This window comes from Drosophila kikkawai, chromosome 2L (assembly GCF_030179895.1).
Source record: "Drosophila kikkawai strain 14028-0561.14 chromosome 2L, DkikHiC1v2, whole genome shotgun sequence".
Lineage (NCBI taxonomy): Eukaryota > Metazoa > Arthropoda > Insecta > Diptera > Drosophilidae > Drosophila > Drosophila kikkawai.
The window spans coordinates 16808829-16824062 of record NC_091728.1 but is presented as its reverse complement, the minus strand read 5'-3'; the positions used below and the strand labels follow the sequence as shown (position 1 = coordinate 16824062).

At 40.1% G+C, this 15234-nt stretch overlaps 1 protein-coding gene across 6 annotated transcripts in view; it reads right to left on the bottom strand.

The window, feature by feature from the left end:
• LOC108077051 (uncharacterized) overlaps positions 1-14711 on the bottom strand; it is a 41326-nt gene extending 26615 nt beyond the window's left edge. For 2 of the 6 annotated variants that reach the window (XM_017170201.3, XM_017170202.3), the window contains exons 1-2: positions 13421-14707; positions 3204-3248 (exon numbers count right to left, since the gene is read on the bottom strand). The gene's annotated coding sequence lies outside the window, so the exon portion shown is untranslated. Of the gene's footprint in view, positions 1-3203; positions 3249-13420 lie in introns of all 6 variants that reach the window. The other 4 variants (XM_017170204.3, XM_017170199.3, XM_017170198.3 and 1 more) reach the window with 4 other exon arrangements.
• Between the last annotated feature and the right edge of the window lie 523 nt (positions 14712-15234).

Here is a 15234-nt window from a genome sequence, read left to right as displayed (position 1 = left end):
TGGCGTTGAAATGAATGGGAGAAAGTCCACTTGCGAAAACTTGTTAAGTTTCAAGGTATTCCCCGGAGGAGGTTGGTTTGATTGGCTGAGCTATGCCAATTATTTCTTAGGGAGTTCAAATGGATTATAATTTGACTTAAAGAAGGAAAAATTCTTATTTAAACTACTGTTGTTTTTCAGTTTATGCAATAGCTGAACTTAAACCAATGCCGAAAGCTATTTTTCTGCTGAAAAGTTAATAATAAAATCCTCCTAGCTCCCAGCTTATGTTGGATCTCATTATCTTGTCTATCGCCAGTTTAATTAAATGCACACACGTCTAGTCCTTGGGGGTATCTAATTCGATTCTTGGAAATCGTTTATTATACCGCTCCGATGAGTCGCAATTAATCTGGCGAGTGAATCGATTCGGAAGAAGCTCATCTCGGGCCCGTATCGGAGTCTAATCTTACTTTTGATTTTCGGCGCTTTCTATTCATGGCAACCCCTTGACCTTCGAATGCCACAAGAGCCTTCACCCACCTAGTTAGCTGTCTTTCGAGTCCTTTGTTGGCAAAAACCTCAAACTTTTCACGCCCCCTGCCTTTGGTTAATTATTAAGTAGAATACACAAATTTATGGTGAAGGTAACACAGTGCTTCAGGCCACGCCACCCTTATTTCGAGTGTCTGTTGTGTGCGTTGAGGTGTAAACGTGCGGATTAAGTGTCTCAGTGTCTGCTCTCGGCCTAGAAGATGTATATCAATGGGGATTTTGTGGGAGGAGACGGAAACACCACTCTCCTCCATCAACCACATGAAATTTCCGCTTCGCCCGTAACTTTGCTAATTTCTGTTGCTGTTGTTTCTTCTGTTCTGCCTTCCCGCAAGGTGAGCATTGAAAAATTGATGAGATTTTGTTTGCTCTGGTTTGCTTCTGGCTGAAGTTAAAGTTTGTCGACACTTGAACTTTTCCAACCATCCATCCTTCGGCTGCTGCTAAGGATTTTGAAAAGGAATTTCCGCACAAAAGGCCAAGAGGAAAGGGATGGAAAAAGAGTTTTCTTTTTAGATAGTTCAATTGGCGGAGAAAAAGTCAAACAGAGAAAAGGCTGGCGGAGTAAAAGTTTGCAGCCCGAAAGGATAAGCCGGGGAGAAAAAAAACTGTCATAAGAAATGGGCCCAGGGCAATGCAGCTTATGTACGTTAGCGGGCAAAATAATAGTTCTAAGAACCTTAAAATGGTAATCAATTTATAAGAAATAAAAAAAAATAAATAAATTACTCAGCTAGAAATGCGAATAAGCTGTCTTTATGTTTTTTATGCCATTTTTGTTGCTATATTTCCAGCCTCCCCTGTCTATATTCCCTTTCATTCATTCATTCATATTCATGCCGGGTTGGCTGGGATAAAAAATAAAGAAAAAACGCTGGACATGAATTTATAACGAGTCTGCCTAAGCCATATTGATTGAGGCAGGAAAATACGGCGACAGACAATGCGAGAAAAGGGAAAAAAGAAAGGGGAAATGGAAGTGGCAGTGGCAGCGGAAGACTGAGCACTTGGAAATCACCAGTATTTCGTTCATTTTTACCCCCATTCCCTCACAGCCTCTGCAAAGTATGCAAGGAAATCGAAATAAGGGGAAAAAGTCGCATGCAGGAAATCAAACTTCACTTTTGATTGAGTTTCCCTCGGTTTCCTTTGCGTTTCAGTTCGTTTTGCAAGTCGCTTTATGGCCATAAGCCGATTTGTGGTCCCCTCTCAGGGCTTTGTTTTGTATTTTTTTTTTTTAGCCCGGTATTGCTTCGTTTTGTGCTTTTTAATTGAATATCTTAACGAAGGCGTTCGACTAGCCGGAATTGAATTTACCAAGTTTTTGAAAAAGGGTTAAAAAGGACGGGGTATTTCTCATTTCAAGAATATATATATCTCTCACACACGCACACAAATGAATATCAATGAACTGTCATAAAAGCAGCATCCTGTGCAAGCGAGAGAGCGACTGCCAATGACAAGAGTGACACGTAGGCAAACATTTAAGCACCCAACAACAACAGATGCTGGCAAACAAGCACATATACACACGCAAACACACACCCAGGCAACCACACAGGCACACAAATTTCACACTTGACGCGAGTTCATAAGCTCATGGAAGGATATGCCATTAAAAGGGGTTTAGGGGGGACTTTAAGAAGTAAAAGTATTGAATAAAATTTTAAAAATTAATAAAACAATAAATTTAATTCTACAAAATCTTGCCTTAAACCTATTCAGTTTTACGTTTTCTTTTGTCTGCCAAGTCTTGCTGTCAAAGAAGATTCATTTTACAACGCATATAACAAATAGCTTTCGCTATCTAAGCCCCAAAGAATCATCCAACCGTAGTGTTACCTTCGACCCAAAAACTTTCACAGCTTTTTTGTGTGCCCCCGAAAAGGTCACTGGAATCTTTTCCCCAGTGAGACCTTTTGACCCCCGTTTGGCTACGCCTTTCTTTGGGGCCTTCCATGACTCGCATGCTCGTCGTCGTCGGGTCACTCTGGCCCTGCCAATGACATGTGATTTCAACTAATGACAGCTTTTTGGGGCGTTTGTCATCGCAGCAACAACGATGAACCCTAACCAGACTCCGGAACCCTAACAGACCGAGAGAGACAGTTGGAAAATAACAAGCTTAAAATTTAATGAAATTTTCATGTGCCGGAATGCTGAATTTCTTTCTGCAAACCCAAAATAATCTCATATGTGTGTGTGCTGGTAACACATGGCGTATGATTAATGCGGCTGAGCGGGGGATCCTAAAACGTTGAGCCTGTCAATTAGGTTAACTCTTGTCAAATATTCAAAACAAAAACTTTGAAAACTGCCACAGACACACTGAACCATTTTACGTTTATATATATATTCCCTTTTCAAAAGAGGGGAAAATGCCAGCATCAACATTTGAATGAAATTTCCTTTTCGTTAGGGGTCTCCTTTTGCCAGAATGTTCATTTGGTATTTGCTCAGCACCTCCACAAGCACTCCTTCCTTCTTTCGCATCGTTTTGGTGTCAATATGTATGTATTTTTGATTAGCTTCAACTTCAGTTGCCCTTTGACTGCCACCATGGGAACCCAAATAAAATGTTGGAATTTGCATATGCATTCAATTTTTAATGAGCTTTTAAGTTGAGAGTAACTCGTGTATAAATTTAGAGCACACAAATTTCCACTTACCGATATGTAAAGTGAAGAGTTTCTCGTTGGCTTTGAACATGTCAACTGCAAAGAGGAAAATTAAAGAGTGTGATGAGTATAATTATATGGAATTTTATAAAAAATATATTTTAATAAAAAGAACACCCTGTTATCAATTGTAAAATATCCTAAATATAATTCTTTTCAATTATAATATTTTTCATATTTCTTCTTTTTCCCTTTCATTCACTGCAAAGGCTTAAATATCGAAACGCTTTTAACACTTAGTGCCAATGGCCCAGATATCGTTTGCCCATCGATGCATTAAGTGATGCACTTCTCACATCACACACACACACACACACTGATGATACACAACCAACCCTTCACATTTTCCCACACACTCTTATTGGAGCTTTCATCGTTGACAAGCGCTCCTCTTTTGACCCTAAACGCAGGCGCAATTGATCGCTTGACTGATTGATTGATTGACTGATGGATGGCTGGGCGAAATGGTTGATTGGATGCATCAATTCGAATTGGGATTGAGTTGTCAAGTGGGTCGTGCATTTACAAACATTGTTACATCATTATGATGACCGGCACATTTCGCTTAGCAATCTTTTTGGGGCTCAAAGATATAAAAGATGAAGGATTTTAACTGTTTAAAAACATTTAGGAGAGGGAAGAGCAAGTAGAAATAATAAAAATATTAAATTTTTCTAGAAATCCTTATAAGTACTTTGCTGGCTCATGCTGGCTGCCAGCAAGTCAAGGCAACAAATGCGGCCTTAAATGTGACCTTTTGTTTTGGCTCCTTTCCACCAAATGGTATCCTCCATCTCCATCTCTACTGGCCATCTCATTCCATTCGCATCCTCTCCACTAATGTTAATGGCTTGTCTTGGCATATACAATTGGCGGCGGCTGCTGCTGTTGTTTTGCTGGTTTCCCACCCACAGTGTTGGCCTAATTAGCAGCTCAAAGAGAATGGCCATTTTCCACAGTCGCAGTCACACTTGCACACCAGACGCCACCAGCACCCACATACACACTACACACTCCACCCTCCACATCCACAAAGTATACTGACAGTCACACACACACCCTCGCATGAGCATTAAGGATAAGCCAAATGTTGGCTTGCATTTATCACGCATACGCCGCGTTGGCCAAAAACCACACAAAATGTGGCAAGATCCGGCGCAAGTGGCTATGGTGGCGAAATGGCCCCACAACAAAGCGACTAAAAATGTAATTTTGGCATTAGTCGAGCTTGGCAAACATAAAATTACCTTGATTAGAAACTCAAATGTGGCTCTTGCCAAATAAACGTGGATGGGCTGGACCGCAGGATGGGGGAGATGTACCGTGGGGATCTGGCTATTGCCACGTGGCCATATACATATATCAGCTCGAACCTAAGCCTAAAACGACTTTGGCCTCTGCCTCTTCCCCGGCTGTCTTTTGGCCAACCCCAAACTCATATATCAACGTGCACCTGTGTGCCAAAAAGGCGGTGTCGGCAATGGGAATAAAACGGGGCCCCAAATGAAGCTGCGTTGGGTGTTGGCCGCCATCTGAGGAATGGCTGAGGTTTGGCCTGCTTTGGGTTTGGGTTTCCAAGTGGAAATGGGAGCCCGAAGGTGGTTTCTGTGGGTGGTGGGTGGGTGTGGTGTGAATACACACATTCAAGCATCGCCCGTTACCTTGAGGCAAGCCAAGCCGCAATAAAAACCAAGCGTCACACATAAAAAGAAAAGCAAGGAACCAAAGGTATTCTAAATGGAGATGACGCTGATAGTCGCCGTTGGAAATGTACACTATACTTATTTTATGGAACCCAAAAATTAAAAGAAGGAAACATATATATATTTTTTGTTTTAGTTATGTATTAGTTAAATACTGTACGTTTTGTAAAATATAATTTATCAGTTGTTTTTTTTTAATATTTTTATCTTTACAAAATTTTTAATATTAAATTTTAATATGTTTGTGGTTTTCTTAGTTTTCATGTAAATTAATTCCTCCAAGCAATACCTATAATTTGCAAATATTATTCCCTACTCTATATGCATCCCTAGATCTCTACATAGGTAAAAATTTGTGCAAATTGCTGAGGTATATCTCCTCTCCCTCCTCTCTACCTTTTCGTATCAATTACATGCCATCTGTGTGTGTGTGCGCGTTAACGTTTAGTTTTTATCTTTAGCCATAACAAACAGGAAAAAAGGGGGCGGAATGAAAGGTAGGCGGCAGAAGGGCGGTGGGCGGTGACCAGTGGGCGTTGTGAGGAAAATTCCCGCAGACACAAGGCTAATCAACGAAATTGCTGCAGCCTTTTAGGGGCCGAGGCAGACAGAAAGAGCAACCGGGCTAGTGGGCAACATATGGCTGGCATAACCTGAGCCCACTCTGTTCGTTCGACACTTCATGTTTTGATTAGAGGGCGTGGCATGATTGATGAACCATTGAATGACCCCTAGAGTGCCGCAGTAAATCCCCCCCATCGAAACGCTGTCCACCGACTTGGTTCTATGCCGGCAAACTTTGAATGAAATGAGTGTTAAAAACTTTGTGCCACCCCATAATCCCGCTTTTCGTTTAGGTTTTCGCAGCAGGACCAGTAGCAACATTGAAAAAATTTGCAATGCAGCATGAAAAGTGGCACAAAAGCCCTGACGGCAAACTTTTATTCCTTGATTTTTTTTCGCAACAGCAGAAGCAGCAGCAGCAGCAGCTAAAAATTAAAATGAAGCTTAGCAGCAGAAGCTGCTGGCTGCAGTTTGCATAGCCAGGATTCTATCGCCGTTCAGGGAATGGCATTAACAAACTTTCAGGTCAGTTAAAAGGCAAAGTTGCCGACATTCAAGGTGAGTCAATCAACAAAAGGATTTAAGCAAGTGGCAGCTGCTGCCGTTTTTGCAGAAAGGAAAGTTTATTTACTGTCCACTGTTGGTATAAATTAGAGGAATAAATCAAGTCAAACAGAAACTGCAGATTTAAGAGATATTTTATTATGAAATATTTTAGGTTTTCAAGTTTATTAAACTTCTATAAAAGGGAGAATGTTTTAAAATAACCCTAATATTATAAGAGATAAAAAGGCCTCTTTATATCTTAGAAATCTATATTTATACTATATTACTAGCCACTACTACCCAGATTTCTTTTTTTAACATCCTTCTTTATTATTCGCCATTCTTCTTTTCAAAAACCTCTAATCAGGCCACGCCCCATCGTCCTAAATGAGTTACTCAAGGAGGCTTTGCTTGTACTTGCAGATCAAACATATGTTCAGCGTTGAAGGACACTTTCAATACGAACGGGAAAAACCCCTCGACAGCGGCAATCAACATTGCCATGAGCGTGGCAAACAAAGCACTTGAGGAGCTCGAAATTCGCTTGGCTTTGTCATTAGGCGACAAGTCGAAAGGACATACTTGAGCGAGTATAGACGTACTCACTGAATAGATGTGGGAGCATATTCAAAACACGCAACACTTGTCAGCAGCAGGCGTCGGCAATCATTCAACATGAGCACACACACAGACACAGTTACAAAGAAACAATGAACTGCACAGAAAGAAAATTATGTGAATTGATTGAGTCAGTTTTTTTTCTCAGCAGGATATTACTTCTTGAAAATATGAGTTTATATTTTTTGTAGTTTTTATCATTGATTTATTTAAGAAAATTTTATCTTAAGTGTTTGGAATTATATTATTTTCTATAATTTTTTATAGATTTTCTTTTACTGTTTCTCTTTGAGCTTGGCGGTAGGAAATACTTTTGGTCCTTGGCTTTGAGCTGAGTTTTTCTCCCTTTGGCTGGGGCCTGTCATCATTAAAGCAGCTTCATCGCCGCCGTTGTTGCTATTTCTGTTTTTGTTCCTGTTGCTGTTATGACTTTTAGTTGCCGCTCGAAGGCATTTGGCACACGATTTTAGTCCTGCGAGCAGTTAACGGCAGTCCTTAACTCTCGTTCCCCACCGTGTGCATGTTCACGCCTTAACACCTGCAACGACTTTGTTGACAGCCGACGGATTGAATCGGTGGAAAAATCGAGGGGGTAAAGGTTGATTGTTATTTACGACATTTATATGATATAACTGGGTGGTTTTGTCGGTTATGAAGTCTACTTGTGTGTTGTAAACGATTTTTCTTTGATTTTCGTTTTGGAAATAAATCTTACTTTGTATAAAAGAGAGAAGAATCGGTTTTTCTTGAAGTAAATTAAGGTTACAATTTGGTTGACTGATTTCCTTGGGATGCCTATATATTTCTCTAATATTTCATTAATCAATTTGTGTCCTTAATCTCTGCTTTCCTGATTTCCTAGCTTCCTGAGAGTCCCGACATTGCCTTCTTGTGGGCGCAAGTGGAGTACCAAGGCAAACAATTGTTTTGAGGTCGCTTCTCAATTGCCCGAACTAAGCCCCCGAGAGTTTGTTTGCATTGGTGTCGCATCCTTGTCCGGATTTGTGTATGTGTGCACTGCTTATTTGTATGGCTTGCACTTCACTTAATTGAATCAGCGTGATTGACATGTCTCCTCTGCATACATGTATGTATTGGCACATCGAATGGAACACAATGGACTATGGTCCATGATCTCTGGTCAGCTTCGGTCGAGTGTGTGGATGCTGGGACAACATCCTTTTATGCAGCAGTCACAATGTTCATCAATTATCAACTAAAAAGAAGCGGGCAAGGGGGCAGAGGCCCAGGCACAGGCACTGGCACCGGCACAGGCAGCGAAGACAAACAGAAAAAGCAATAAATCTAAACAAAAGGCCTCCGGGGCCAAGTCGAATGATATGGGAGGATAACAAGGACATTGCCAAAGGAGTAAAGCGGTGGGCCAGCGGTGGGCCTATCATAGATTATGGCCATCTATTCAGCAGCTAGAAAGTCTTGTTTATGACCAGCTTTTCCCTATGTTATACCAAAGCAGAGGCAAACGCCAATGAATTGGCTTCACTCGTTTGGTTCATTGCCTTGTCTGCCTAGCAGTGTCTATATAGTAGCTGGATCTGCTGCAAATATAGCCAGGAATTACCTTCATTCTTCTCTGTTTATTTTATTTTTTTCGTTTTTTCGTTTTCAGAAGGCAAAAAGTCAGGACTTACTAACCGGCAGGGGGCCCAAACTACAAGTAAGCAGTTTTTTGGCAGCACGAAAAAAAAGCTAAGAAATATATTTCACAGCGTTTTTTGGGTGTAAAGTGGCAGTGTTGAAGCCTTGTACAAATACAATTTAAGTAAAACAAGCTCGGCAACAAAGTTTGTGCAGTGGAAAATTTTCGCTTCTCTTGCCTTGGTTTTTCTTTTCTTTTTTGGCGTTAGCTTTGCACTTTTGCCTTGGGATGCAGTGACATGTGTATGTGTGTGGGAAAGGGGGGTATAACACCAGTGAAAGGCAGAATCAGAAGCGAGTGGGGAAGGCAGCAAACAAAGGCGCAGAAGAAAAGCGCTTGCCAAGGAAAACCCATTGATTGCAACACGCAGACAAGAATGTAAGGATACCCAGAGATGTTAGAGCAAAGGACGTACCAGAGGCGCCGGTAAAATGGGTAAAAAGGGGGCGTCAATGGGCGTCAAAGGCGTTCACATGGCAAACATAAGTCGCACACTCAAATCAATAGCATTGACAGCTTGGCATTGTTTGAAAAACGAACCCAAAGAGTCAGGCCAAGAAAGGAAGGTTGATCGAATAAGAGATATACAAGTGCAGAGAGAGAGAGAGAGAGGGGATGGGAAATGCATCCAAGTATGCATGTATGTGTGCCAATTGCATTCATTTGACTTGACTTGGCTGCCAATTGTCTCGATGCAATGGAAAATTTCTAGCAGACGTCAGTGGAAAAGCGAAAACAAGCATAAAGCTAACAAACTAAATGAAAGAAAAATCTAAATTGAAATTCGAAGAAGCTTTTCCAAGTTTGTAAATGTCTTAAATCATTATTGTAAATAGAGAGAGAGAGAAAAGGGCTTTGTGTGTGGTCCGGAAATGCTTTCTAAAATAGGGAATATTAAATGAAAAAAACAGAAGTATAAACTAAAAGTTATATTATGCTAAAATAAATACAGAAAATTAAATTCATAATAAAAATGTTTGATAAGCGTTTTAAATAAGCCATTTTTGTATTATTTTAGTACTTAAATTTCCTTTAATATCCCTCAAATTAATGCATTTCCCATCTCTGCATCTGACAGATGCAAAAATAAATCAAATTAAGCGGCTGAGTAATGCAAAATTAAGAAGACATCAGGCCGGCGCAGCACACAGATAAAATGTGCAAAAGAAAAGAGAACAAAAAATTGTTCAAGGATTGCAATTACAAGAGGCAACAAAATCGGCAAAAGCTGCCAGACGGGCTAGCAACAACAACAGCAATAACAGTAGCAACAACAAAGGCAGCAATCACATCAACAATGAAATGGCAAAGTAAAAAAGATAAAAACTACCTTGGCCCAGTATTGAAAGCGCCTATAAAACTCAGAGCCCCTTTCCCCCCTCCATCCCTCTGTGTGTGGGTGTGTCTCACATGTAGATACCCTGTGCATTGGCTGTATAGATATAAAGATATAGACACTCGCGCAGGGACCAACCGATTCTGCAGTAACAACACCAATAACAGGCAACAATAAATGTCACTGCACACCGCCCAAAGCCCCACGGGTTCCCCTGTCCCCCTCGATCAAGTAGCAAAGTGCATTGAAGACGTGACCAAGTCCCCAAAAAGAAAGAAAAAAAAAACATCATCATAATAATAAAACCAAGACAACTTTCGTCTCGTTTCATTTCAGTTTCAGCGCAACGTGGCGTATGGGTAATATGGTACTTCTTGGTGCACAGAGAAAAAATAATGTTTTGGAAAGGTTAGAAATATATATAAAAATGTAGACTTGGTTTGAAATAATTCACAAATACAATAATGCATAATTTTACATTAATTTTATTATGTAAAATCTAAGCTAATATGTATTTAAACCCTACCCTCTTAGTTTTAAAACAACAGGAATAGTTTTCAATCATAATTCCTTTCAGTGCATCAGCATAAAATTGAAGAGCTTCTGGGTGGGTGCAAGAGCAAGAAGGCGGCCTGATCGGGTGTGTTCAACAGTCTTATCAGTGACAAAGTTTGCCCAAGTCAAGCACTCGACATATTTGTCGACCAAAGATTGCAGCAGGAGGCACCGCCGCCAGACGACACGGCCAAAAAGAGTGCAAAAAAAAAAAAACAACAAAAAAAGTAATGGAGGAACCTGGCCAACCTCAATGCTGTCGCTGCAGCCTGATAAGACTCACACTGTGCAAATTGGCCAGGCTGTAAAGGCAAACTCAATTTGCTGTTGATCACGTTTTCTGGCCATTTTCCCGCTGCCAACTAGTGCAACAATGGAAATCTTTTTATTACCAAAGAAGTGGGGCAGCCTAGTAAAAGAGTAAAAATAAAAGCAATACAATTAAAATTATTTATTAGCGGGCCGACAACAGAAATTGGCCGAGAGAAGAATTGGGATGGGAGGCTGGTTGGCTGGTTGGCTGGGCTGTATGGCTGACTTTTTGGATGATGATGGCTAAAAACTGGCGCACATTTGGCCATGTCTTTTTGGCCACTTGCCAACCATAACAGTGAGCGGCAGTGGCAGCAACAATGCGACCAAGTTTCGGCATTCGCAATTCGGCATTCGGCCCATTCTGTTGCCTTTTTGGCATCTTGGGTCCACAAGCTTATTTATGTGCGTTGCCTGCAAAATGTGGCGCGGCGCAGAAAATGCTTGTATTTTCTTCTATTGCCAGCTTTTCATCCGCCGCTCTTGTGTTTTTCTCTCCTCCTCTGCCTTCTTGTATATTTTTCTTTCTGCGGCTTATTTACTGCACAAGCAGCCGAAGCTAATTGGGTGGGGGGGGGAAATGTAATATAATGCATTGTGCATATTTAACAATATTTATTATGACTGGGAAATGCCTTGAGTGGCATCTCTACATCGGTTATAGTTTCTTGCCAATAGTATACATATACTATATATTTATAGCTAAAACCGTTTTGTATTTCCTTTGATTTGTGGCATACTTTGCCGGGTTTACTTGATAAGAAAATTTGTTTTTAATTATTTTGTTTTATAACAAGCGCTTGAATAATTTATGGAGTTTGTAAGGGCTTACTTAAGTAACTGCTTTCGCAAATGATTTAGGTAAGTTTTACTTTTTTCCTGAATTTTGTTTATAATTAGAAGCTTTATTACCTCCTCTACATTTTTATTTTATTATTTTAAATCAAAGAAACTGCCAAGTACAGAATTCCCCATCTCTTGTAAAGCACCCAAAATGCAGAATTATCTTTGCTTCGGTTTTCGTTTCGCTTCAGCTTCAGCAATTCTTATCAGTAGAACAGAAACAAGAGGCCAGAAGAACGAAGACTGAAGACTGAAGAATGTTGAGCCAAAAAGTTTCAGCAAACAGTGACCGAATGCAGTGATAAAGTCGAGTCACTGAACCCGATCTCAACGTCAGGCACATAATACTCAGGCCTTATCAACGCTTCACATTATTTACATTATTCCATTTTTCGGGGTGCTGCCGTCTCTAAATAATTACCAAAATGTCTTGGTTGGCAGAGACATTCCGTAAGGTTGATTGGCAAATCGTGGGAAAAGGTGACAGCACGAGACCGATAAAAATAGTATATAGTATATAGAGAGAGTGATCTATATCTGAGGAGGAAGGGCATGCCAGGACAAGACTAGGGTTCAATTACCTGATCGAGGGAAGGTAAACGAGCCAGATAATAGACACTTCGAGTGTGAATAAACCCATTTCTCTGCTGCACTCGCATCCCATCATTTACGCTGATGTATTACCTACCCAAAAACAGATTTGCTAATTAAATGGCAGCCATACATAAGTATATACAGCGCAGTTCCAACAAAAATTAATTAAAGAATTGTCACATCAATCAGGCTGCAAATTATGGCGCTTTCGTCTTTTTGTTCTTCCTCGCTGCCAAGCGAAAGAATTTTTAAATAAACAAATAAAATGCAGAAAATAGATTTATGTGCGAGTGCAGGGAAATTTATGACAGATGTAAAAATTGTCAGGCTGCGCGTTTTACAATTTCTTTTTTTTTTTTGTGAATGACGTTGATTCCGGTGTGCACGGAGCGGTGTTCAAACTGACCATATCCATGGCCCCACCGAATGACACTTCTACTTATAAGAAATGAGAAAAATGGCAGAGAAGGAGGATAAAAAAGTGCGAGAGTGCAAAAAACACTTGCGTTGATAATGAGAAAAGTTCCCCGTCATTTTTTTGTTCTTGTTCTGCCCATATTTGTTGTTCTTTCTTGCAATTCTCCTCTTTTGTTTTGACGACGATGATCCTTGGTCTGGTAACGAGATATGCACTTGGGCACTTTTGTTTGCACTACTTCGGCCATGGGCACAAATGGGTATTATTCTTTGTATATATCTTTCAATTTGCTGCCCCCGAGCCTGTGCCCAGGTGTTGGTGGCCGCCGCTTTTGATGCGGAATGGAATTGTTTTTTTTTTCCGCGGAAAGTCTGTTCAATTACCTAACCCCAGCTGGTAATGTTTACTCCAATTAAATTACTTAGCAGTTGGCAGAATTTTAGGGCAAGGGTTTGGTTTTTGGAGTTGCAATTCATAGAATTTCCAACTAAGATTGGTTGTGGAATTAAAATATTGTATTATTTTTTAAGAAATTTATTATTATGATTCATTTTTTTTTAATTTCATTTCCCATTCTATTTTTCAAAATATCGACTATTTTGCATCATTTAATTTTTGTAATACGTATTTGTTAATTAAGATTATTTTGTGTTTTTATAAAATTTATATTTATTAAATTAAATTTAATTTTAATAAGCCACAATGTTATTTTACGGGAGTAGAGTTTAAATAAAATATGCATACATCCACTTCTTTTTAAGAAATGCAATCTTTCTTTCAAAAATTCCACTGAAACGTATTTTTAAATTTCATGTTCAATTTGTATTTCTTGTTATCTTCTTTTTCGATCAACACACACTTGTTTACACTTTCCTCAGGGCCATTTGCTGGCTCACAAGCAGATTCTTACATTGGCCAACCTGTCGTATGCTTAATGACGTGTGCATAATACAAATATTTTGTGACGGCAATAAATGGATTTCTTTATGCCAGAGCCACAATCTATTTATTACTCAACAGAACGCGGGGAGATCACACACACAGAAGTTGTTTACTGACCTTTGTGAAATTATTTCCCTCCAAGTTCCAGATTGATCGGCAATATAATAAGAAGTATAGTGTTTATCCAAGAGCGGTGCTGCTGCAGTATTCCAAAATGCAAAGTTCACGAAGTATCCAAGACTTAATTTATTTCAACACTTTAATGCGGAACCAATGGATTTCGCCTTCTTGTATTTTTTGTGTATGCGTGTTTATTTATTTGTTGTTATGTATTCCAAAAAACGAGAATCTTTATAAAATGCACAGAATCCGAGTGGAAATGAGAATTGGAGAACTCTCCAAACTCTTAATTTGTTTATGTTTGGCAGAGAAGATTTACAAAATATATTTTTGCGTGTTTTCGCACTTCACTTTGACACTTTATATTCCTGTTTTAAACTCTCTTTTCAAAATGCAGTTTTTTGTAGAAAATAGTAAGCAAAAATAGATATACTCAGTTGCTACTTTGTTGCGGTGTTTTTTATTTTTAATTGTTGTGTATTTTAAGAACACGCACTTTTTGCGCTTTTGGTTTTGGTTTTTCCTTTGTTTTCCTTTAGAAATTCTTGTTTGTTTTGGCACTTTCGAGTTTTTACCCTTTGGGTTTTTCGGTTTATTTCTGTTTCTGCGGCGTTTTTTGTGTGTGGTTTGTTGCTGTCTATTTTTAGCAGTAAAGATATTCTGCGGTCAGCAATTTATAAATAACAAATGGCTTCAGGAGAAGGAAGAACAGAATGCACTTCTAGTTTCACTGGTCTTGTACTCTGTGTTTTTTCTTTCTTAATTTTTAATTTTTTCTTCGAATCTTTTTTTGGAAGATTCTTTCCGCAAATGGAATTATATTTTATTTTGATAAGAACTTTGCTTTGATTAATTTGGTTGCTGGTTGCTGGTTGCTTTGTGCTGTTGTTGTTTCCACTTCCACGAAGAACGAAGCATCCACGAGATTGTGCTTGGAATTGAATTTCAATTCTGCTTGCGATTTCGGAAGCGAGCTTCTTCGGCTGCCAAGAGAGTCCGAGTCCACTTAAAAGACCGTTCGTTCGTTCGTTCTACCGCTGCGGCGTTCCACTCACTCCGATGAACATCTTGTAACTATTTTCGAAAAGCGCACGAACGCAGCTGCAGAGCGAAGTCAAAATCAGAATCGAACCAACACCAACAGCAGCAGCAGGCAGCAGCAGCAGCAACAGAAGCGGCCGCAGCAGCAGCAGCAGCAACGCAGAGCGAAGAGATACGAGTTCGACGCTTAAGAGCGAGCACGGCGGCGGCGGCGGCGGTTATTGCGGACGAAGAAAAACCGAAGCGTAGCGTAGCATCCGCGTGCTGTTGGCTACTGAAGAACTCATCCGCACTGTTACACTGCCGAAGCGACAGCCGAAGTTAGCCGAGGCGCCAGCCGAAGCTCTCACGCGGGGGAGAGAGCGCCAGCGGGCCCCAAAAGAGAGCCCACAAAGCCAAGCCCCACATTTCTGGTGCTGCTGCTGCTGCTGTTGCACTTGGAACCATTAACAGTGCGCCACGGCAGTAACAGGAGCTGTTAATGTTAGCCGCTTGTTGTTCTTGCCAAGATAGAAGCCATATGTTGGCAAATTTCATGGCTAAATGCCCAATCTAATTGCCCAAAGAAGCCGCAAAATGGCATTAGAAGCCGACGCCCCAAAACTCAGCCCTTTATTGAGAATGGAAAATTCAGCAGAGGCGGGGAGAGAACAAGCTGAAAAGGCTAAGAAAAAGCATTTATTATCTGTTGCTTACAGAAATTCATAGGTTCCCTTTAATTCATACCGCGATATTTTAACAAACTCCCAAAAGTGATTTCTTCTAATTGA